Raw genomic sequence first — 22,733 nt, forward strand, 5'->3', positions numbered from 1 at the left:
CCTTCACCAGGGCACGATGGGGGCTGAGGAAGCTGCCCGGGGGCTTTCCAGGTGACACTCTCCAAGGTCGCAGAGCTGACAAGCCCTGGAGGAAACATGTCTCCTCGGGCCTGCGAGACTCCAAGTCCGGATGGATCAGAATAATTCAGCGCCCGCTCCCTGCGCGCCTGCTCCGTGCTGGTGCTGGAGCCACAGGAACCAACGGGGCCGCCCCGCAGCCCCGAGGGTTTAAGGAGGGCTGACACGCGCACAGTCACAGCGCACAATGAGGGCACAGAGCGGGGGCAGGACCCGCGGCGGGCCCTGGCCGTCACGGAGGAGGGTGTCCTGAGCTGGATCCCGACGTGGGTACGGCTGGGTCTGGGCCACGTGCCCTTGTGGGGGAAGGCACGCGTGTACAGGAGCTCAGAGTGTAAACGCACAGCTGGTGTGGACCCGGGTCCCGGGAGGAGGCTCCTGGGAGGAAGCGTGTCCTTTCCGCCCTCGAATGAAAGGCCAAGCCGGCTTCCGAGGGGCGACAGTGCCCAAGCGCCCGCCAGGCCCCTGGGCTTCCGGACCCCCTCCCCACCCTGCCACTGGCCACCCCCACCTGCGTCCAGGCTCCCAGAGCCCGCATCCGAGGCCCGGACTGGAGAGGTCTGCTCTTAAATGCTGAGCCGGCAGCTGACCCCGGCATTCCCCCATCTCACGGGGTTGGAGGGACGCTTGGAGGTCGGGAGCCCAGCCAAGGGAGTCAAGTTGGGGAGCAAAAGGCCGGTGACCCCCCCCCCGAGGCAAGCGGGGTGCTCCACTTTGAGATGGGCCCTCGCCCTGAGTGTGCCTGGCGTTTGGGTCTGGGCGGCCCGTCCCCTTTGGGGTGAGCTGCCCCCAGAACCCTGAACCTCCGTCTGCTCCACACGTCTTCACCGACGGCCCCGGATAAATCATGATCCTCGACAAACTTGCAGCCAGGCAGGGGCTGGTGGGGAGGGGGGAGGGGGGGATCCATCCCGGCTCTCAAATTCTCATCTCCAGTCTCCTCAAGAAATCATTGAGAAAATCAAAACCCCGTGTTTCCAAGTGCTCTTCAAACTCACCGCAGTCAAACGGTTACCGTAAATCCAGAACGCAAAAGCCATACTTCAAAGGTTTACTGTTCCCCAAATGACAATAATGTCATATTGACCGACTCCTGGGGAGCTCTGGGAGTTTGGAAAAAGCCAGGCAAGCAAGCAAGATCTTTAAGTGAAAAAAAACAAAAACAAAATTGGTGAACTTGACAGTTTTGTTGAAGTTCACCGCATTTTCCCGGTGTCACAGCACTTTTGCAGGCCCTGACGCCTCCGGTGTCAGTAACGGCACCCCTTCCTCCCTGGATCTTGGGCCACCAGCCTCCCCCTGCAGCCCCCACCCCCGCCCCCGCCACTGGGGCCACGTTTCTGGAGCACAGATCCAACATTCCTGCCAGAAAGCTCACCGCGGCCTCTGGCGTTTTTCCCGAAAGAGACGACGAGGGTCCTTCAGCTTCTGGGGGCCCCCCACCAGCCTCCGCGGAGGGTAGCAGACGCTGGCTACACCGAGGGTCTGGGAATCGCCATCTAGACCTGCAGTCAGCCGTTCCACAAACGTTCATTAAGTAGCTATGCTGCACCAGACCTTGGAGATGAGGCAGTGTTTACAAACCAACAAAGGGCAGCCAGAAACCCGTGCCCCCCGGTGGAGCTCGTACTCTAGAGTGGGAGATGCGGTGAATCCGATAAATTAGTGACAGGCAGGACATCAATTTCTGGACGGTGGGAGCCGACCCTCGGGGACGTGGGCCCAGGGTACGGAGGAAGGGGTGTCGCATCCCTAGCAGGGAGGCAGACAGGAAGGGACGTGCTGCCCGGTGGAGAGCAGGACGCCCAGCTCGTGCACCGAATATCTTCCCTCTGAGCCGCCCCTCCCCCCGGGGCCAGCACACCCCTGTTCCCGGGAACGAGCCCGAACCCAGTGCCTCGGTACAAGGCAACGTGCAGCCAGACGTAACAATGAGACTCTTGCAACAGAAATGAGACAGAGGGTCCCCGACGGGTTTCCTAATCACACGGGAGGACTGGCCCAAGGGGAGGTAGGAGTCGTGGAAGTTCCCAGAAGCAGAATCTGAGGACGAGCGTCTGGGAGAGAGCCTGGGCTGGGACCCAGAGGGAGGGACCCAGGAGCCCAGCTGGCCCAGAGAGGCAACGGGGCTTGCCTGTGGCTGCACAGCTCGTGAGAAGCACAACTGATGCCAAGTGTGGGTCTTCTGGGGGGCACTGGAGTACGGGGCTTAAGAACACGGGCTTTGGAGGCGGAGAACCCGGGTCCCACACTTCACCCCGCCTTTTGCCGTCTGTGTGGACATGTATCCAGCGGTTCTGAGCCTCGGTTCCCTCGCCCGGAGAACGGGGTGGTGCTGGGGAGCCTGGGACCCGGGAGGGTGTGAGTGATAAGGGAGGTGAAGCCTGACATACGCCTGTTACACGGTCACGTGCATGTGGGTGTCAGGAAAGTCAGCTCTTGTCACTGTCTTGCTGGAGGGTGACACGTCGGCTCCCTTCTCTCTGTCTCTCCATCACTGTCTCCGCGTCTCTGTGTACCTTGCTGTGTTTTCTCTGTGGGTCTGTGCGTGTTGGGTGATGTCTCTCCCTCCCTCTCTCTCTCTCTCTCTCTCTCTCTCTCTCTGCCTTCTATGTGTATCTGCTTCTAAATCATTTGGTCTTCATGTTTGTGTCTCTTGCCTCTTGCTTTCTCTGTATCTGTCTTGTCGCTTCCTCCCTCCACGTCTCTGTATCTCTCTGTCCCCCTCTCTTTCTCCCTCTGTCTCTGTCTCAGTCTCAGTCTGTCCGTGTGTCTCTGCCTCTGTGTGTCCGTCTCTGTCTCCTCGAAACCAGGAGTGAGCGGCAGCCCCTCACAGGTCATTATGGGGAAAACACTGAGTAGTCGTTCTTGGCTCATGCAGGGAGCTTTGCAGGCAAACAGGGAGGAATTCAGAATTAACGGGGTGCCGATTACTTCCGGGGGAGGGAGGAAGGGGGAGACATAAACAAAACAAAAGACAACCTAGCAACAGTTGGGAGCCTCCGCAGGTGGCCACAAAAGCGATCCTACTGAAGCCAGACGGTGCCAGTGACAGCGGCCACCGCGGGCGGAGAGGAAGGGGGACAAATGTTAGTGTCGCCCAGGAGCCAAGAGGGGCCACTCGGGGACCCCCGGCGCAGCCCCCAGAACCCCCGTATTGAGGATTCTGGAGATCCCAGCCTGTGCCCCTCTCTGGACCCCTCTTGAGCGGTTCCCCATAGAAACATTGTCATGGGCACCTGTGATGCAGGTGGACGTGACCCAGATGGGATCCCTGGGCGCCCAGGCAGCAGGGGGGAGTAGACAGCGCTCTGCCATGGGGACCTCCAGCGCCTGGCACCGCGAGCCCAGAGCATCTGTACCGAAGGCTGCACGGAGCCACGTTTCAGAGGAGGTGACGAGAGCGGGCAGCGTCCAGGGGAATGAAGGGCGGGTACGGGAGGGAAGGGAGGGGGGTGAACGAGCAGGAGGACGTCACCCAGCAGTGAGAGACGCAGGGCGCATGGACGCCCAGGCTCCACAGCCGAGGCGGTCCCCCCGAAAGCTACACCGTACGACCCAGGGCCTCCACTCCGGACGACGGACACAGAAGAACAGAAAACAGGGACAAACGGACCCTCGTACGCGATCGCTCGTTGCGGCCAAGAGGTGGAAAACGACCCAAAGGTCCATCAACAGTCGAACGTGGAACACACGGTAGGACGTGGACGAGCCCCCACAAAACCGCGCACAAAACATCACATAGTCAGTGATGCCACTGATGTCCAGAACAGGCAAATCCGTAGAGGCGGAGAGCAGAGGCGTGCTGGCCGGGCGCTGGGGGGACGAGGAACGGGGTGGGCGGGTGCCCGTGGCCGGGGGGGCTTCCTTTCGGGGCACCGACAAAGTCTTGGACGTCGGTAGAGGTGAAGGTTGCACAGCAGCGTGAACTCACCCCGTGGCAACGACTCGTACACCTTTGAAGCGGTTAGTACTTGAGTTTAGGCGATGCAGTCTTTTTTTTTTTTTAACGTTTATTTATTTTTGAGACAGGGAGAGACAGAGCATGAACGGGGGAGGGTCAGAGAGAGAGGGAGACACAGAATCGGAAACAGGCTCCAGGCTCTGAGCCATCAGCCCAGAGCCCGACGCGGGGCTCGTACTCACGGACCGCGAGATCGTGACCTGAGCCGAAGTCGGACGCTTAACCGACTGAGCCACCCAGGCGCCCCAAGGCGATGCGGTCTCTACCTGCATGAAATAAAGATCATAAGGTAAAATACAAAGGAAAGTAAGAAAGCCAGAGCCGAGGTATAGCCCCCGTGGGAGCTGGGGGGAGGGGGCGGACCAGATCGCGGGGGGCCCTTGAGTGATGCTGCCTGCGCCCCGTGGGCAATGGGGGGCTCTCCAGGCCCGGCCCAGCTCCAGAACCGTTAGCATCACCTCGTGTGCGCGTTAGGACTGTCTCCCAGGCTCGCGGGCAGGAAGGGCCGGCAGGAGGCCAGCGGGAGCGTCGGAAGGAGGCTGGGCAGGCGGGAGGCACATCTGAAGGACGGACTGTCCCACGGGGATGTGGGCTGGACCCAGAAAACCCTCAGGAGCCTCTGGAAGGCGGGACCCCCGAGCTCTGACTCCAGGTCAAGGGAGAGGAGGTCGGGGGCCCGAGGCCCAGGCCGCTCCGCGAGGAGCCGGGGAAGGAAGGGGCCGCGGGTGCAGGGCCCCGTTGCATCGTTAGCGGCTCCCCTGAGGACAGGTGTCTGTCCCCAAGATTTCCATTCCCTCCGGGGCCACCTTCCAGGTCCTGCGCTTTAAAGATTGGTTTTAATTTGGCTGCCTCCGTCGGAAGCACTGAACTTTCTCTCCGTCTCGGCCGCTGCTGTCCTTGCTTCTGTCTTACTGACTTCCAGAAAGTCTGCCAGCCACATACGGACTTCGAGGTTTTTTTCACAAAGGAAAAGGCAAAGCGAGCTGTCAGAGGCACGGAGCCCATGCTTCTAGAGAGTTCAGGGCAGAAATGGAGGGTGGGGGTCCGGCAGCCTTTGAAGACATTTCTCTGCAACCCCCCCACCCCCAATCCCAGCCATCGGACGCTGCTGAAGGCCCCTCAAAGGGCAGGCCACGGTGGAGGGTCTCAGGGATCAGAAACCAGCCAGACCTGCCCACACGCCCCGGGCAGCTGAGTGGGGGTGCCAGACAGAGGTACGGGCAGGCTGGCGGTGGCCCTGGAGGCGGTGGACAGAGACAGGACCCGGGGCTACGGGGCGAGCTCGTCGCTGCCCATGCGAACCCTCCTACACGTCCACCCGCCCACGTCTCAGTCACTCGGTCTTATACGGAGTCATTTCCACCCATGACTCACCCACTCTGTCTGGTGACGGTGCCTTCACTCAGCCGAGGGCTGTGTTGGAAGATGGAAATGCATGCAGACAAGAACCAGGGGCCGTGGAGCCTCCGGAGGGGCTGAGCCTGTGGCGGGTGGGGGAGCGCCGAGCCAGCTGAGAGGCTGGGACACTTCAGGACAGAGGCAGGGACAGAGGCCCAGGGGCCCAAGCTGTGGGCCCCCCCCCCAGCTTCACCTGTGCTCACCTCTGAGGCCGCCGCTGGCCAGCGTCAGGGTTCCAGGGACCCGCTGGCTCCAAAGCCGTCCCTGTGTTTCGCCGGTGAGGCCAAGGCGGAGGCGTGGCCAACAGAGCTGTGCCTCAGGGTGGACCTCCGTTTGCTCAAGATTGAACAAGTCAGAAACCAGGGAGGATCCCAGCAGGCCCCCGCTGATCCACTGGTGGCCTCGATAGCCAAGGGGAAACGTCCTCCCTGGAGGAACGTGGTAAGCAGAGAACGGGCAATTCCGGAGCTCCTGGTTTGCCGGGTCGAAATCAGAGCTCACGGCCACTTGCCCGAGTATCCGGAAAGGAGACCCAGGCACAAGCGTGGGGCATCTGACCTGCAGGATTTGGGCTCAGTGGGCGGGGCCCACCAGGCGGCAGGTCCCCGGCAACCCCCGTGTTCGCTCCCTGGGTGTCAGCACAGCCCAGGGAGGGAAGCAGAGCCGTGGCCGGAAAAGGAAGCTGCCATTGGTTATGCGACAGGCCCGGGTCATTTAGTGGGTGACCGAGCCACACGGACACGGAGGCCTCCCACCAGCAAGCTCACTGCTCCGGCCACCGCGTCCTGCACCTGCCGGGGGCAGGCGGGACTCTGGTGACTGGTCGGGAGCCCAGGGCTGGGAGGGGATGGTCCTCCCCCCCGCCCCCGTGCCAGGAAGGCTTAGGGCCGAGAGCCACATGGGTGGAGGGGCTGAGCCCCAGGACCATTCCTCAAATGGGAACGGATGTCACCCCCCCCCCCCAGCGGACTGGGAGGAGCAGAGGCAGAGTCAGGTCCCGCAGCAGATGAACGGGAGGATGTGTGCGTGGGCCCAGCCGCCAGCCGTACCCCACAGACGGCCCCGATTAGGGTCCCGAGGGAGCATCGGGGACACGTAGGGGCTTGGCGGAGCCCCTGAGCTCACCCGTACCGCGTATGACGGCCCAAGAGGGTGCCAGGCAGACAGGAAGGCGCTCCCGGGCCGGCCCCTGTGCCGCCTCTTTGCACAAAGACCAGACGTGCCACCCGCTGACCCCACAGCCGGGGGGGGGGGGGGGGGGGCTGACCGCTGCCGGCCGTCGGGGGAAACAGCCTTCCCCCCAGAAAAGAAGGGTACGTGGCGCCCCCCGACAGTCTGGGCAAAGCCGCAGGAGAAGGTCGCGGCAGAACAAATTCTGGAGGGCGAAAGCGCGCCCGGATCTGTGGGGTCTGGACGCGCACTGCAGCGCCCCCCCCTTTCTTCTTTAATCGCCAGCCTCTAACTCGGGGACAAAATTACAAGCTCGTTGACAATGGTCAGCGATTTAGCGGCGAGAGCGCGGCCCTGATCCAGAGCAGGAGAAGCTGACGTTGCTTTTTGACTTCCCGCCGAGGTCCAGCCAGGAAATTACCTGCTTCTGCAGAGCGGGCACGCGGGGGCCGGGCTAGCTGATGAGCGTGCACTTGGCCGGGTTAACAGGCAGAGAAAGCTGCTCCGCATTCGCGATTTGCTGCTAATTGATTAGGGCCCTGGGGCACTGGGGGGAACGCGGAGCCGCTCTGTCTGCCCTTAGAGGCGACGGAAGTTTCCAGACCCCTCTGGCTGGGCCCAGGATCGATCCCACAGCCTCCAGAGGGGCTGAACCTGCGGGTGGGGGAGGGGAGCGCTGAGCCAGCTGAGAGGTCGGGACACTTCAGGACAGAGGCAGGGACCGAGGCCCAGGGCCCCAACCGTGGGGCCCCCAGCTTCACCTGTGCTCACCTGTGAGCCCGCCGGTGGCCGGCGTCAGGCATCCAGCGACCCGCTGGCTCCGAGGCCACACTTGCGTTTCACCGCTGTCGGCAGAGGTGTGGCCGACAGAGCTGTGCTGTGGTGTAGACACTTCTTTTTTTCTACCCCCCCCAAACAAATGTTCCACTTAAAACGCAGCTGACGCTGACCTAAGCAGCTAGTTCATGCTTTTTAGCGAAGCCGACGGCTTTGTGCACGCGTGTTTCCCTTTACGGTGGCGGGTCCCGCGTGTTAACGCCACACGGTGGCTCGCGGGGGAGGAAGAAAGACGTAGAAACTCGATTACAGTAGACAAGACAGCTTATGGTCCTACGTTCAGGGGGATTCACGGACAAGAGCCGTGGACACCTCCCCCCCCCGGCCCCCGTAGCTGCCTGGGGGTCAAGGGTCAGGGGTCAGTGTGGAGCCCGGGTCTTGGGCTTGGATGGAACCAGAGCTCAGGGGGTGGTCAGGGTCAGCCGCCAGTGGGGGCCGGTGGGAGGGGAGTCTGCGTCCACAGTGGGGGGCCGAGTTATCCCCCACCCGCCCGGGCGGGGGACTCAGGCCTGTTCCTCCCACATTTACCGCGGCACCTGCCCCCCTCTGTGCCCCGGAAGTACCCCCTCCTGGGTGTTTCTCATTTCTTGCTGTATCTTCCCTGACCCCAGACGCAAGAGGCCTTTGAGGAGGGGCCTCTCCAACCCCCAGGCAGAGGCTCAGACTGCTTGCAGTCATCTCCAGGGAGTGGCTGGTGTCGCTCAGGTTGGAGGTGCCCCCTTCCAGGCCCTGCAGCCCTGAGCACAGGCCCCCCGCAGCACCCCCTGCCTCCCCGTGTGCCTCATCAAAGCACAGGTGACATCTGTGCCCAGAGCAGCTGTCACACCAGAGGCGGGTCAGCTCAGCTCAGATGTAAGTGACGGGCTCGTCCCACACCACCCACACGGTGGTCTTCCTGGGAGGCTCCAGGGACTCTTCCCAAGCAGACGGGTGCCAGGGAGGCGCTGACACCTGGCTCAGCATCGTCCACACGGCTGGTGACGAGTCCTGCCTTGGGGTGGCCAGCCCGGAAGTGAGTGGGACGCCGTGTGCATCCCGGCCCCGCGCCCCCCATTAGAAAGACCAGCCCTGCGGGCGCCTGGGTCAGAGGGGCTCCGGGGACATGGGACTCGGTGCAAAACTGGGACAGCCTCAGGCAAAGCGGGATGGCCGGTCACCCCGGATTCCTGGGAACGCTGGCTCGTCTGGTCTGGGAGCCAAGGTCATCCCGATCCGCTCAACCCCGAGCTGCAGACAGGGACACAGAGACTGGCCACATACGGCCGCTCCCTCGCTCCTCTGGTCCTGACGTGAGAGCGTGCCGTGCGGCCTCCCGGAGCCGCCCGCCGCGCTGACCTCCCCCCCTCGCCCCCCATCACCCTCCAGCCACCGCCCCACCCGAGATCACCGCCCAACAATTTCCCGGCACTCGAATCCTTACCTCAGCGTCTGCTTCTGGAGGGACGCAACCCAAGGCGGTGTTTTTGCACAAAAGCCATAAGAATTTGTCAGTTACACCCGATAAATATTTTGAGGTGCCTTCTGGGTGCCAAGTACCCCGCCAGAGAGACCACCTCCGACCTCATCAAGTTGACAGTCTGGAAGAAATAAAAAGTCTTCTGTGCAAGTTACTAGAAACAGCCACTGTTCCCTTTCTGCAGATGCGTGGGATTCCGGTCTTATTTTATTATGGTAATAATTCCATAGACACATACACGTACGGTCACTGAGCCTGTGCCTCATGCCCGGCTGCGTACTTTTGCATCCAGATTTTTTTCTCATAAAGTTACAAGTATTTTTCTACGTATCTCATCTTTAAAAACATGAGCTTTAGGGGCGCCTGGGTGGCTCAGTCGGTTAAGCATCTGACTTCAGCTCGGGTCATGATCTCAGGGCTCGTGCCCGCGTCGGGCTCTGTGCCGACGGCTCGGAACCTGGAGCCTGCTTCGGATTCTGTGTCTCCCTCTCTCTGCTCCTCCCCTGTTCGTGCTCTTACTCTCTCAAAAATAAAGATTAAAAAATTTAAAGAATTTAACACCATGAGGTTTAACGGCTGTGGAGTATTGCCTCGTTTATGCAATGGTTCCCCAATCGTGTCCAGTGTCCCTTGATTACAGAGAAACGCCGTGATAGACTCGAAAGAGATTCTGGGCATGCGGTGATATAATCATAATAGCATTTTAGAAAAATACCCTGGCAGCTCTGTGGAGCCCCGAGACCAGCTGGAGCCCAGGGAACATTCTGGGTGTGGCAGCTGACGAGGCTGAACCCAGCAGCCGGTGGTGCGGACGAAGCAGGTGGGGAAGTGGGCTCGCAGAGAGGGCTGGACACCCCAAGTGGCTGCTCTGCGTCCTTACAGCCTCTTGTGTCTAATTTAGAGCTGTCGTGCTCTTTCGCCGTCCCCGCACCCTCCTGACTTGGCCACTTAGCCGTCTGTCCCTTCAGGGAGAAGCCGGTCTTGTCCTCCAGAGTCCCTGTCAGGTCTAGGACCGGTCTGGACATGTCCAGACCTCCTTCAAGAGAAGTAATGCTGGGGACATAGTTACGCCTCTTAAACCGGCCTTCAGATGACAGAAATGATAGAAAGCCTGCCACTCTGGGTACCCGTGTGAGTAAGGGTCATCCAAGGGAACCTGGCCAGTGGGGTGGACAGAACAGGTCACTTGAGCAGGAAAGGGCTTCCTCACTCATTGGACCCAAGACGTGTCGATCATCTCTGCTCTGCCAATAGGTCGTGATCTGGAGGCTGCCCTGGGAGGCAGCCCCAGGAATGTGGAGACGGGGGCTCCTGGGGGCTGCTAGCCGACAAGGAGACTCCAGGGCGGTGGGAAGGGGTCAGGAAAGAGCAGGCGTCCCCCCTTCCGAGAGTCCTGGGGACTGGGGCCAACGGTGAGCGAGGCTGAGTACAGCAGACCCGGAGGAGGGGAAGCCCTCCCCGACAGAGGCTGGGAGCCGAAGGGGTTTGCCCAGACTGTGAAGTTGGGGTCCGGTGGGAGGGGGCTGAGGTCCAGAGCGGCCCCGGGCACCACTCCCCTGCTGGACCCTGGTGCTGCTGTGGTGCCGTGGTGACGACACAGCACCGTCCCCCCCCCCAACCTGCTACACGCTCACACATGGCGGGGACACGGGCGCGTGACCTCCCCTCCCTGTCTCGCAACCGTCCTGTGAAGCGGGCACCGTGGTGGTTCCCATTTCACAGGCACGCAAGCTGAGGTTCCGGGATATTATCAGCCAGGTCCGCAGGTGGTGGGTGAGGGGCCAGAACGTGAGGCAGACGCAGCTAAGCCCGGAGTCCCCCCTGCCTTCGACCGGACGGTGCCTGTGCCTCTCGGCCAGAGGCAAGCCCTTCCCGCCGGGACGGTCGTCAACGTCGGGACACATTCTTGGTTGTCAGCACTGGGGGGCGGGGCGGGGGGCCCCGGGGAGACCGCCAGACATCACGTCTCGGCGACACTCCGCCTCACAACCTTGGGCCAGGCCCGAGATGTCAGCCGTGCCGATGCAGACGAGCCGCGGGTCGGCGTGGGTGCCACGGACCCAGGACGGCAGGGGCACGGGGCCCCTGCGACCCTCAGGCCGCCTGAGCAGTGAGGCCGGCTGCAGTCCCGGCTGCGGACGCACAGGGAGGGCAGAGACGGATAATTGCCCCGATGCCAGGCACACGGGGCCCGCAGGAGGCGAGGTGGGGGGGCCCAGACCGGGGCCCCCCACGCCCGGCCCCCAGGACGTCGGTCCCCAGCCGCAGATCCCACGGCTCCTTGAAAGATCCAAACGCAAACAGTTCTTAGAGCCGCCTGCTCTCCCCGGACAGCGCTGAGCCAATATTTGCTTTAGCAAATGGCTGAGCTGTTCATCTTGTCTGCCTTGGGGCTTTGTCGTCCTCTCAGGAAATGGCTGGGACTCTGAGTCGGGGAGGCGGACACCTGGAAGGCGGCGTCTCCCCCGAGGCCCGATGCGCGGGAAAGCGGGCTCCGTGACCGAGAGGCGACAGCAGAGGGACGTGCGGGCGACGTTAGCTGTGGCCCCACTGTGCGCACCATCGTCATCTCCTTCCCGACAGCCCCGAGAGGAGCGGGACTGTCGCATTTTACAGAGAAGAAAACTCCCACCGGGAGAAGTTAGGCGACTGCGGAGGCAGCACAGCCGTAAGGGTCGATGATGGGATCTGAACGCCCGTGCGCACCTGATCTAAAGCCCCTGCATGTGGGGCACCCTGCGTCAGCACTGGCACGGAGTCAGCACCCTCCCCCCGGATGGCACAGAGAAGGGTCATGCAGGACAGAGAGGCGAGCCGGTCAGCAGAAAGCTCTACAGACCTTGATTCCATCAGGGATCTTGCGTCGCAAGTCAAGGAACCAACAGACTGGCCGAAACAGTCTGAGGATTGATTCGCTCGTGACTTGAAAATTTCTGAGGGGAAAAAAAAAAGAAAAGAAAAGAAAATTCCTGAGGGAAAGTGCACTTCAGATTTGGTTGAGTTCAGTGGCTCAGCAATGTCGTCAAGGACCCGGTATGCTCTGTTTCCCCCCTCTGCCTTCTGTCGTGTCAGCTCCCCTCACGGTGCCAAAGTGGCTGCAGCAGTCCCAGGTATCCCTTCTATATCCCACCATCTGGATGGAGGAGGATTAGCTTCCAGTCAGTCTCGCAGGCCAGGGAGGAACCTCCTTTCTCACAACCCGCTGAAAACTTCTCCCATCTTGATGGCCCGGTTTGGGTCATATGTCTATCCTTAAGCTAATCTCTTTGGCCAGGGGAAGGCCTTGCGTTGACGGGCTTAAGGCTGGGTTAACTGAACCAGCCACCGCAGCAAAGGGGATGAGACTAGGAACCTGATTGGGTGAAAAAAAAACAATCGGGATCAACTCTTGGAACTAAGGCTGCGCTCAGTGCTCTGACATGGTCATTTCGTGGGGCCATTTCACCCGCCAGTAAGAGAGGGAGGAAATGCTGGGGAGGGAGCTACCAGCTTCTGTTTGAGTCAGGGGATCAGGAGGTTGGAAAATAGGACTCTTGGGGCGCCTGGGTGGCGCAGTCGGTTAAGCGTCCGACTTCAGCCAGGTCACGATCTCGCGGTCCGTGAGTTCGAGCCCCGCGTCGGGCTCTGGGCTGACGGCTCGGAGCCTGGAGCCTGTTTCCGATTCTGTGTCTCCCTCTCTCTCTGCCTCTCCCCCATTCATTCTCTGTCTCTCTCTGTCCCAAAAATAAATAAGCGTTGAAAAAAAAATTTTAAAAAGAAAATAGGACTCTTACATGGAGTCGGCTCAGTCGGCCAGGAGGGCTGCCCGTAGTGAGAGGCACGGTGAGGACAGACAGGTGCAGATGATCTCAGATTTGCGGGAAGCTCCAGGGAGGTCACCCCCTCCACGTGATAGGGCCAAGATCCCTTTAATGTCAGGTTATGGAATGGTTCGGCAGAGAAAGATTATGAGGGTCTGGATGTAGGGGTGTTTCTTCGAGGAGGGGTGGTGAACCTTCCATGAATAAATGATTCCTATAAACCTGTCAGTTCCGTGAGAGCACGGACTGAGCTTTTCATCTCTGAGTCCCTAGAGCCCAGCACAGGGCCTGCCACATAGTAGGGACTCGGCAAATGTGTTGAATTAACACAATCAATAACGTAGAACTTCTGGATATGGATATCCAACCTTATTCTCTGATGAGAGCAGATATATTTTCTCCCCGAGCACACGTGAAGCATCTACAAAAACAGATCAGTTACCAAGCCACAGGGAAAACATCAGTCAGTTCCTTAAAGCAGAACTGTTACTAAAAACACTCTCCGATCACCGTGTAATAAAACTAGAAATCAGAACCGAATCAAGACACAAAAAGGACTTTTCGTCTAAAATTTTAAAACTTCCTTACCAGTTACTTATCCCTGCATAAAAAGTTACCCCAAAAGTTACTTGACAGGTGCAGACAACAGACATTTAATACGTCCCCACATACACGTTTCCCAGCTCTGTCTGCCAAGGGCCTAGAGAAACAACAGCCCGGTACCGATAAACACACCCAGAAACCAGATCTTGGCTTCTAAATACCCTTCTCCATTCAACAGAGTCAGTGGAGACATGGCTTCTTTTCTTTCTTTCTTTCTTTCTTTCTTTCTTTCTTTCTTTCTTTCTTTCTCTCTCTCTTTTTAAACCACCAAAGGTTTTAATTTTTTAAGAGACGCAATGTGATGACTTAATACACATATTCATGGGGAGCTAGTCCCCTAATCAAGGTCAATAACACCTCTGTCACCTCACATAGTCACTTTTGGGGTTGAGACAAGATTTAAGATGTTCTCTCTCGGGGCGCCTGGGTGGCACAGTCGGTTAAGCGTCCGACTTCAGCCAGGTCACGATCTCGCGGTCCGGGAGTTTGAGCCCCGCGTCGGGCTCTGGGCTGATGGCTCGGAGCCTGGAGCCTGTTTCCAATTCTGTGTCTCCCTCTCTCTCTGCCCCTCGCCTGTTCATGTTCTGTCTCTCTCTGTCCCAAAAATAAATTAAAAAAAAAAAAACGTTGAAAAAAAAAATTAAAAAAAAAAAGATGTTCTCTCTCATTATGAACTGTAGTCACCGTGCTGAACCTTAGCACCCAGAACTTATCCACCTTGTAAGTGGAAGTTTGTGCCCCCTGATCGACTTCTCCCCATCACCCCACCCCCAGTCCCCCCGCAACCACCGCCCTATCCTCTGGCTCTGTGGTGAGATTAAACAGGATTTGTCTATCTGCGTCTGGGTTATCTCACTCAGCACAATGTTCTTCAGGGCCCTTCGAAGACTGCTGACTCCAGGCTGAGCTGGGAAAGTAAAAGTGACCCTGAGACATCTTGTGGCCCCAGAAAGAAAGGAAATGCAGAAAACCATGCGGAGGACATAGGCGCTAACTTGGAGAGGGTCACAGAGGTCAAAAGAGACCAATGATAAGTTTCGATCAAAGAAACCCGCCAGATGCCACAGCAAGGAGGGGTCAAAGTTGACATCACCAAGTGATGGGACGTTTCCACATCACGCGCTCCTCACAGGAAGCACTGAGATCACAGAACCACTTCTGTACTGTTCCTTCCAAAAACATATAACCTGAATTAATCATGAGGAACCAGCAGATAAACCGGAATCGAGGGACATTCTACAAACTCTCCACAGTCTTCATCGATGACAAAGACTGAAAAAAATACTAAGGAATGCTTGGAAAAATTCGAATAAGGCCTACAGTTTAAAAAAAAAATTTTTTTTTAACATTTATTTATTTTTGAGAGATAGAGACAGAGCACGAGCAGGGGAGGGGCAGAGAGAGGGGGAGACACAGAGTCCGAAGCAGGCTCCAGGCTCCGAGCTGTCGGCCCAGAGCCCGACGTGGGGCTCGAACTCACAGTGAGATCGTGACCTGAGCCGAAGTCGGATGCTCAGACTTCTGAGCCACCCAGGCGCCCCTGGTCTACGGTTTAAATGAGAGCACCACGGCAGTGTTGATCACCTGGTTTCTAGAACTGTACCGTGGGTGCCTACCGTGTTAACACGAGGGGGATCTGGGTGAAGTGTTCATGGACATAGTCGATGCTATTCTTGCAGAGTATTTTCTAAGTCTGGAATTGTTCCCACGGAAAGGTTTGTAACATTTAAAAAGAACCCCCCCCCCCCCCCCCCGGAAAAGATCAGGAATGTCTAACGTTAGAACTTAGGCTGTTGGCGATTCGGGGTTACGATTAATGCTCCCCAACCTTGACCAAAATGCTCTGACAGCCACCTGCTGCCCAACGGCTGGCCCCTCGGGGAACCCAGGTTTGGGCTGACAAACAGGCGTGGGAGTGACGTGGACAGCCAGGAGCCGGAGAAATTAGGGGTTTGAAAAATTCCTGGAGATCGGAGGGCACGGCATCGGGTTTCCCACCTGTGATGGGGACCCCGCTCCACCCGCCCCCCCCCCCCGCCCCAGCTTTTTTTTTTTTTTTTTTTTATCAATAAAGGACAGACTGGCCCACAGGCGTGTAGAATGGGCAGGCTCGGGTGGTGACACCTATTATTAATGCAAGAGTCAGTGACGCGGGTGGGGGAAGGCCTGGCCCTCTCTCTCCGTCGTCCCCATGACCAGGGGCTGAGTTGGGCCATTCAGGCAGGACCCCCTGCTGTGCTGGAAAAGAAACCAACGGTCGGTCGTGGAGCCCCGAGCCGGAGAGGGAGGCGGGAAACCGGCAGGAGACGGGTCATAAGCCAGAGGGGGAAGCCGTGCGTCCCAGGATTCCGGGCAGGGAGGAGTCCTGCAGGGCGGGAGCACCGAGGGGGAGAGAGATCAGGAAGGAAGTGAAGCTGAAGAAGATAATCCCCGGCTGGAAGGAAATAGGAAGGCGGCCACACGCGCACACACACGCACGCGCACGCACACATGCACACACACGCGCACGCACACACACGTATACGCACTTGCGCACGCGCCTGGAAAATGCCGGGTCTCCTTCCCCGTCTCTTCCGCCGGGTGCAGCTCTGGATCGGAAGCGGATGAGAGATTTCGGGAGCCCGTAAACCAGAATTCTCGGGGCTGAGAATCTCCCTCAGATCAGAGCGAAAACAGCCGTCGCCTCTCTCTAGATAATCCACACGGAAATTGGCGGCCAGGGACAGTCCCCAAACCGGCTCATGCCAGCCTCAGAGCCGATGACCTCGGGACGGAGGAAGCCCCCCCCTCCCCAGCTCGCAGCTCGGCCCAGGTGCCGCCCTGGGGTGGGGGTGCGGGAAGGGAGGGCATGTGGAGAACATGGAAGAGGCAGCCGGTGGGGCTGAGGGTCCCCGCAGCACAAAGCCGAAGTCCCAGGACCGAGGGACCGCGGCCCTGAGCCCTCGCCTGTCCGATGTCCTTGACACCTCAATCCTCAACTTCTCCCAGACGGTTAGGAACCACGGACAGGAGCCAGGAAGGGACCCATGAAAGAGGCAGACACACAGACAGAGACAGATAGGAGAGACACAGAGACAGAGACAGACAGGAGAGACAGACAGAGACAGACAGGAGAGACAGAGACAGACAGGAGAGACAGAGAGGAGACACAGAGACAGAGACAGAGAGGAGAGGCAGAGAGACAGAAAGGAGAGACACAGAGACAGGAGAGACAGAGACAGAAAAGAGAGACAGAGACAGGAGAGACAGAGAGGAGAGACACAAAGACAGGGAGAGACAGAGACAGAGAAGAGAGACACAGAGACAGAGACAGACAGACAGAGGAGAGACAGAGAGGAGAGACAGAGAAAGAGACAGAGAGGAGAGACAAAGACAGCAGAGATACAGAGACCGACAGACATGGAGGAGACAGAGATACAGAGAGACAGAAAGGAGAGACAGGGATATAGAAGAAAGACAGAGACAGAGAAGAGACAAAGATAGAAGAGACACAGAGAGGGACAGAGACAGAGACAGGCACAGAGAGAGAGGAGAGACAGAGAGAAGACACAGAGAGACAGACATGGAGGAGAGACAGACATAGAAGAAAGAGACAGGAGAGACATAGAAGAGACACAGAGACAGACACATGGAGAAACAGAGAGAGGAGAGAGAAGGACAGAGGAGAGACACAGAGAGAGACAAATATCTAGAAAAGAGACAGAGAGGAGGCAGGGAGAGCAGAGAGACCTGGGTGGACTGAGGAGGAGGAAGGGCAGAGACCCTGAGACCTGGGACAAAGACAGGTCATGTATGGGGACAGAATCTTGGGGGAAGGGGAGGGGGGGGCTTGATGGGACCTGGCCTCAGTGGCCTCGGTGGTGGGTCAGAACCAGGAGGAAGTAGAGGCAGGGACAGGGAGTGACGCACAGTGGCGAGAAGCAGAGAGACACGGTGAGGGGTGAGTTTGGGCCGCGGTTTCTGTGGGGCCAGCGAGTCCCTTCGTGCCTGACTTGAAAGGAGGGGCAAGGAGATCGTTACGGGAGCAGGGAGGGGCTGGGAGTGGGAGGCAGAGCTGTCCTGGAGGAGGACAGAGGACAGGAGACAGGAGGACAGGGGAGAGGGGAGGTCGGCCCTGAGCTCCGAGCTGGGAGCAGGGGGGCGGGGGGCTTGTCCCCCGGGTCCCTAGGGCTCCCTAGGGCTCAGCAGTAAGTGCTTCTCGCTGCGACAGGACAGGCGGGGGCTTCAGGAGCGGGTGACAGTCTGGTGGAGCCCCCACGGCGGGACCTGGGGCCCGCTGACCTGCCCCCGTACCCCGGGGCTCGGTGGAGCATGCGGCCATCTCCGCTCCCTGACTTCCTCCCGCAACCCCTCCTCTCCCACACGGCGCTGTCTAGCACTTACTATTTTTAAGTGAAAATGCATGAAAATTAATTTTATTTTGAGAATTATCTGGGAACTTCACAGCCCCTCTGGGGAACATGGGTGGTGTCCCGGGGGAGCGGCAGATGGAGCGGGGACCCTCCCGAGCAGACGTGTGCCATCCGCCAGCCTGGGAGCCGTGGGTGGCGGGGCCCCCGGGGGTGGGAAGGGGTCTGGGAGACGCCGAGCTTCCCCAGAGAGGAGAGGCAGCCGGAGGCAGGCAGAGCTGGTCCTCCAAGGGCAAGACAGAGGAGTCCCCTCCTGGCCCCCATCGCCTCCCTGTCCCATCGGGGCCGTGCCCGGGCCCTGCTCGCCCCTGCCTCCCGTCTCCCAGAACCTCTGTAGCTTTGCAGTCAGACGTGCCCAGTTCAGGCACTGTCACCGCAGAAGTCAAGGAGCACTCTGTCCCTCCCCGCCTCCTGGGGGTACCGCACCGTGGAGATACCCAGCACTGGCTGAAAACAGACAGGTTCAAGGACACAGCAGCCCCCTGTGTGAACATGGCTTCCTGTATCTATCAGATGCGCCCCCGGGACGCACGGCCACGGTGCCCGTGAACCGAGGGCGGGGGCTGCCCAGGCTCGGCCGCATGTCCCTTCCCTGCGACAGTGCCGGAGGCGGATCCCGGGGTCCCCTCCACAGATTCGGGAGTGGAAGCCCAGGAAGGTGCCCGGACTGTCCGTGTGGGCAAACGAGCCGGACCCTGGGGCCGGACGGGTGCGGGCAGGGTCTGACGGTCCGGCAGCAGGCGGGGCGCTTAGGTCCACGGAGTAGATGGACTCGGGTCTCACTCGGCCCAACCTTCTGTGACCCTGCGCCCGAAAGCATCCCAGGCAACAGGGGAGAAGGGCCTTAAGGGGGGTCACGAGTTCTCGTCACCGGGAGAAAAGCCTGTTTAGAAACACGCCCCCTGCGTGCGGCCCAGGAACTCTGCACAAGCTGGAAACGTGGCTGGACGGGCCCTGGGTGAGCTGGTCAGGAGATGGAAGGCCGGGGGACACACAGACGGGTGGCCGTGGTGGGCGCAGGGAACGGGTGAGGCGTCAGGAATTTCACGGGGCATACGGTGGTTGGACGCGGGGGAGAAGTTACGGGGGCAGGAGGGGCTCTGGTAAGAGTGAGCACCGGGGGGCACAAGTGCGTGTGAACGGGTGTGGGTGAGTGCGTGTGCTGAGCATGAGAGGGCCAGAGTGGGCCGACAGTGACGCATGGACCCCTCACCTCCAGCCACACCTTGCAGCCAGGCTGGACCCGTGTGACTGTCCCAGGGGCAGGGGCAGAAGGGGCTGTGTCCCTTCTTCGCCGAAGCTTGGGAGAGCCAGTACGTGACCCTCTCAATGTCCTGACTCCACAGCAACCAGCAGCCTTCCGGGGGGAGGAACATCCTCGCTTTGGGTCCCTGTGTGACCACGTGAGTCCCACCCCACCTCCACCTGCCCTGCTAACCCGGGCTGGACAGGGGCACGAATGAGAAATAAATCTTAGTTTTGTTATTGTGAAACCACTGAGACTTCAGACTTCGTGTTTCTGTGACATGACCTGCCCTAACTGGCTAATGCAGAAGTCCGTGCGTGCGAGCGACTCTAGGTAGCTCTTCGTCCATTCGTTCCACTTATGCAGCAGATTTTTGTGAGGCATGTTCCGGGGGTTCATTGGTGACAAAGAAACAGTTGAAACGCTAGTCCTGTGGAGCTACTATTCCAGCGGGAGCCACACAAACAAGAAGCAAAATTAACTAATTAAATCATGCGTCAGAAGGTGACGTGCGTTACAGGGAAGCATCAGAGGCGTTGGCCGCATTCCCCACTAACAACCGTGTGCCGTTAGGGGTTAGGCCCCAACCCAGGTCTGGGCTCAGATCCTGGCCTCGCTGCCAGGGACCCCCCCCCCCCCACCAGATGAGAGGACACCTGGGCCCCAGGGAATGTGAGCTGAGCGGGGTCCCTGTGTGTCTGACGTGCCCCCCAGCCTGCCACCTGGGACAGAAAAGGGAGCCCGGAAATGTGCTGACTTTGAACTGTTCTTTCCTCCTGACTTTCTCCCCTTTCCTGGGTTCGGGTTTCAAGGTCCACAGACCGGAACCCCTGGGAGAAAGATGGTGACTGTGCTGTCCCTTCCCTGAGAGCATAGACAGGCGGTCGCCGTCTCCAGACGGCCGCCTCCCAGCCCGGTGGCCAGTGCAACACACACCGCCTGCCCCACTCGCCTTCTGGAACCTTCCACGGTAAACAGGAGAAGCGTCACTGAGCAGGAGAGGGATCTCAAGGACAACATTCGAAACCACGAGCCGCCTGCAGTGCCGACAGACGGCCTCGGGCCCCTGGGAGGAAGACACGGCCCAGACAGTCTCTTGATTGTGCGGAAATTAAGTACAGTTCATTAAAACACAATATTTAGGGGTAATAATTCTGTAGGAGCAGCTCTGAATAATTGAAGACGCATTTAATTTACTGTATTGCTCTGTTGTGAGTACTAAGAGTGGAACAATAGGGATTTTTGAAGTCGAATAAATAGTAATAAATTCTCACCACGGAAGCTCCATGTTACCAGGCACATGGTTTAATTCTCTGTCCACGGGTGTCAGCTCACACGTGCGGGACCGAGTCTGGGTCCAGCTCCTCCGTGCTCCCCGTGAGTTTACAGTCATCCCCTGGGCCAGTTCCCATGCACCAACCACGGACTCTGATCCCTACCCTGCTTTCAAGATTCTGGAAGCCCGCGGAATCCGTGTTATCTCCCCATAATTTTTTAACTGCCGACTTCCTAGCAATAATACTGGTCATCATCTTCCACACGAAGGATGTATCACACTGTTTTTTTTTTCAACGTTTATTTATTTTGGGGACAGAGAGAGACAGAGCATGAACGGGGGAGGGGCAGAGAGAGAGGGAGACACAGCATCGGAAACAGGCTCCCGGCTCCGAGCCATCAGCCCAGAGCCGACGGGGGGCTCGAACTCACGCGAGATCACTCGAGATCTCGCGAGATCGTGAACTCCCGGACCGTGAGACCGTGACCTGGCTGAAGTCGGACGGTTAACCGACTGCGCCACCCAGGCGCCCCATCACACTTTTTAAAATACACATTCATGTTTTCCCGGGGACTCTCACAGCTCTGTACGGGAACCACCTGCCCTTCTAATTCAGGACAGAGGGGTTGCTCCTGGGTCCCACTCAACCAGTCGCTGGCTGTGGGTTGTAGTAAGTGAATTGCGGTTTTCTGGCGACCTAAGGAATTCCAGCGTTGACATAGTGGCGTGGGTGGTAAGGGGAAATGGATCTACGGGAAAGCAGAATGCCCACCGAAGGCATACGGCACGATGGTTAGATGGAGACGGGGGTGTGGGTAGGATTTGGAAGAAGTCTCGTGGTCAAAGTCCCGGGCTCAGAGGCGGGAGATCCGTGAACTCGGCCGGTCCCCTCGAATGTGAGCTTTTAAATGCCGCATATTTTCACGAGAAATGCCCCAAAGTGTTACACGTTGCAATGTAATTACACGGCCAGACACCGTGATACAAACTGCACAGTGGATTATCCAATGTCACATAAACAGACATAACGACGTGTCACCATCTGAGCGCACATCTGTCCGTAAATCCCCCCACGTGCTGGTGTCAGCTCTCCAGAGGTGACGTCATGCAGCTCAGAGAACGCGGGCGTCTTCCCCGGGGACGGACGGGAACCCAGGTCTGCCCACGCCGAGCCAGGAGCCAGGGCCGGGCTGACTGGCATTCGCCGGGCTGTGGTCTCATCGCCAGCAAGACCCCGGTTCCCTTCTCACGTTCTCTTTACATCTTTCCGGTTAGGCAAGTGAATGAAAATGATCGGCATACAAAGACAGATGCCAGTTGTTACAGAACAAAGACGGCAAACGTCCCTCGATCGTGACCCTCGACGCAAGCGCTTTTGGGGGGAAGTTACCACTGTTGGGTTGGTGACGGTGCCTCCAGAACTGGGCACGTATAGAGGCGGGTACAGGTGCACACAGAGACGCGTGGACCAGCGGACGCAAATAAGCGTACTTAGGATCAAGCCGCAAGATCCTTCTCGTCCGTGTGTGCGCGCCTCTGTGTGCACCGTTTTCACGCATCACGTTCTGGAGCCCTCTCCACGTCAAAGAGGAGTGGATAATTAGAGGCAAACACGAGTTTCCACCAGGTGCTCCGGGGGACTCTGCCAGATGGTGCCCATGTCCCCTGGGGTCTCCCGTCCTTCTTCCCGCCTGGAAAGCAGTCTGACGGCCGGGTCTCGGGCCATGAGAAAACCGTGAGGAAGGAAACCCCTCATCCAGGACGATAAAGCCGAGAAGCCCAGGGGAGGCGGGGTTCCCGATGTCCACGGTGCACCTGGGCCAGCCCTGGACAGAGCTCCTATTTTTATGAGAAATGGTTAATTCAGCTGAACGCTGGTCAAATCACATTCTGGGTTTTCTGGTATATGCGGCTAATGTATGATGCAGATTTCTGGTATCAGAAAGAAGGTGCCCAAATAGAAGAATCTAAAATATGGAGACCGCTGAAGGTAGGAAGTAAAGAGTGGCTATTAAGGACCCAGACGCCGCAGGCCGGAAAGCGGGGACCCCTTTTCACGAGAAGGAAGAACATAGGCCAGGCTTTTACCTTCAAAGCACGCCCCTTGTTATCGGAGACTATAGCATTAAAGGACACGATACGGAAAGTTCCAGAAATGAAAAGAAATGCCGTGTTGCTAAGGAAGACGGTCCTCTCCCGTGACGAACAAAGCAGGCTGAGACCAAAGCAGTTAGAAGCTATAATTCAATAATTGCAGCTTTCGCAAAAGACTAAAGACGCCCCAACGAGGCCGGCGGGCCTGTCGGGGCAGGGGAGGTGGGGTACGGGGCCTGGAGAATCACCCTCCCCTCGAGAGTGAGGGGAGTGGGGCATAGCCTCGTAAATAGGCTCGAAAGCCCAGCCTGATCAAGGTCTTTATGCAAAGGCACATTCCCACCACATCGACCGGAAACGGACAGACCTCTAGGCTGCAAGGCTTTCCAGAAATTATTCCAG

The 22,733-nt window shown here is 58.7% G+C and overlaps 2 long non-coding RNA genes across 3 annotated transcripts; both read right to left on the reverse strand.

Annotated features, from left to right (window-relative positions):
- Positions 1-4,283: 4,283 nt before the first annotated feature.
- On the reverse strand, positions 4,284-8,759 carry LOC125151694 (uncharacterized). Of its 2 annotated transcripts, XR_007146928.1 has the most exons (5): positions 7,382-8,759; positions 7,032-7,264; positions 5,644-5,868; positions 5,417-5,523; positions 4,284-5,051 (listed from the first exon to the last, which is right to left on the reverse strand). It is a non-coding gene; the product is annotated as an uncharacterized LOC125151694 (long non-coding RNA). The 2 variants fall into 2 exon arrangements; XR_007146927.1 differs by having other exon boundaries at positions 4,284-5,523.
- A 70-nt stretch (positions 8,760-8,829) lies between these two features.
- LOC125151788 (uncharacterized) lies at positions 8,830-12,441 on the reverse strand. Its single transcript, XR_007146951.1, has 4 exons — positions 12,390-12,441; positions 12,034-12,255; positions 11,743-11,836; positions 8,830-9,024 (listed from the first exon to the last, which is right to left on the reverse strand). It is a non-coding gene; the product is annotated as an uncharacterized LOC125151788 (long non-coding RNA).
- Between the last annotated feature and the right edge of the window lie 10,292 nt (positions 12,442-22,733).

This window comes from Prionailurus viverrinus, chromosome E1 (genome assembly GCF_022837055.1).
Source record: "Prionailurus viverrinus isolate Anna chromosome E1, UM_Priviv_1.0, whole genome shotgun sequence".
NCBI lineage: Eukaryota > Metazoa > Chordata > Mammalia > Carnivora > Felidae > Prionailurus > Prionailurus viverrinus.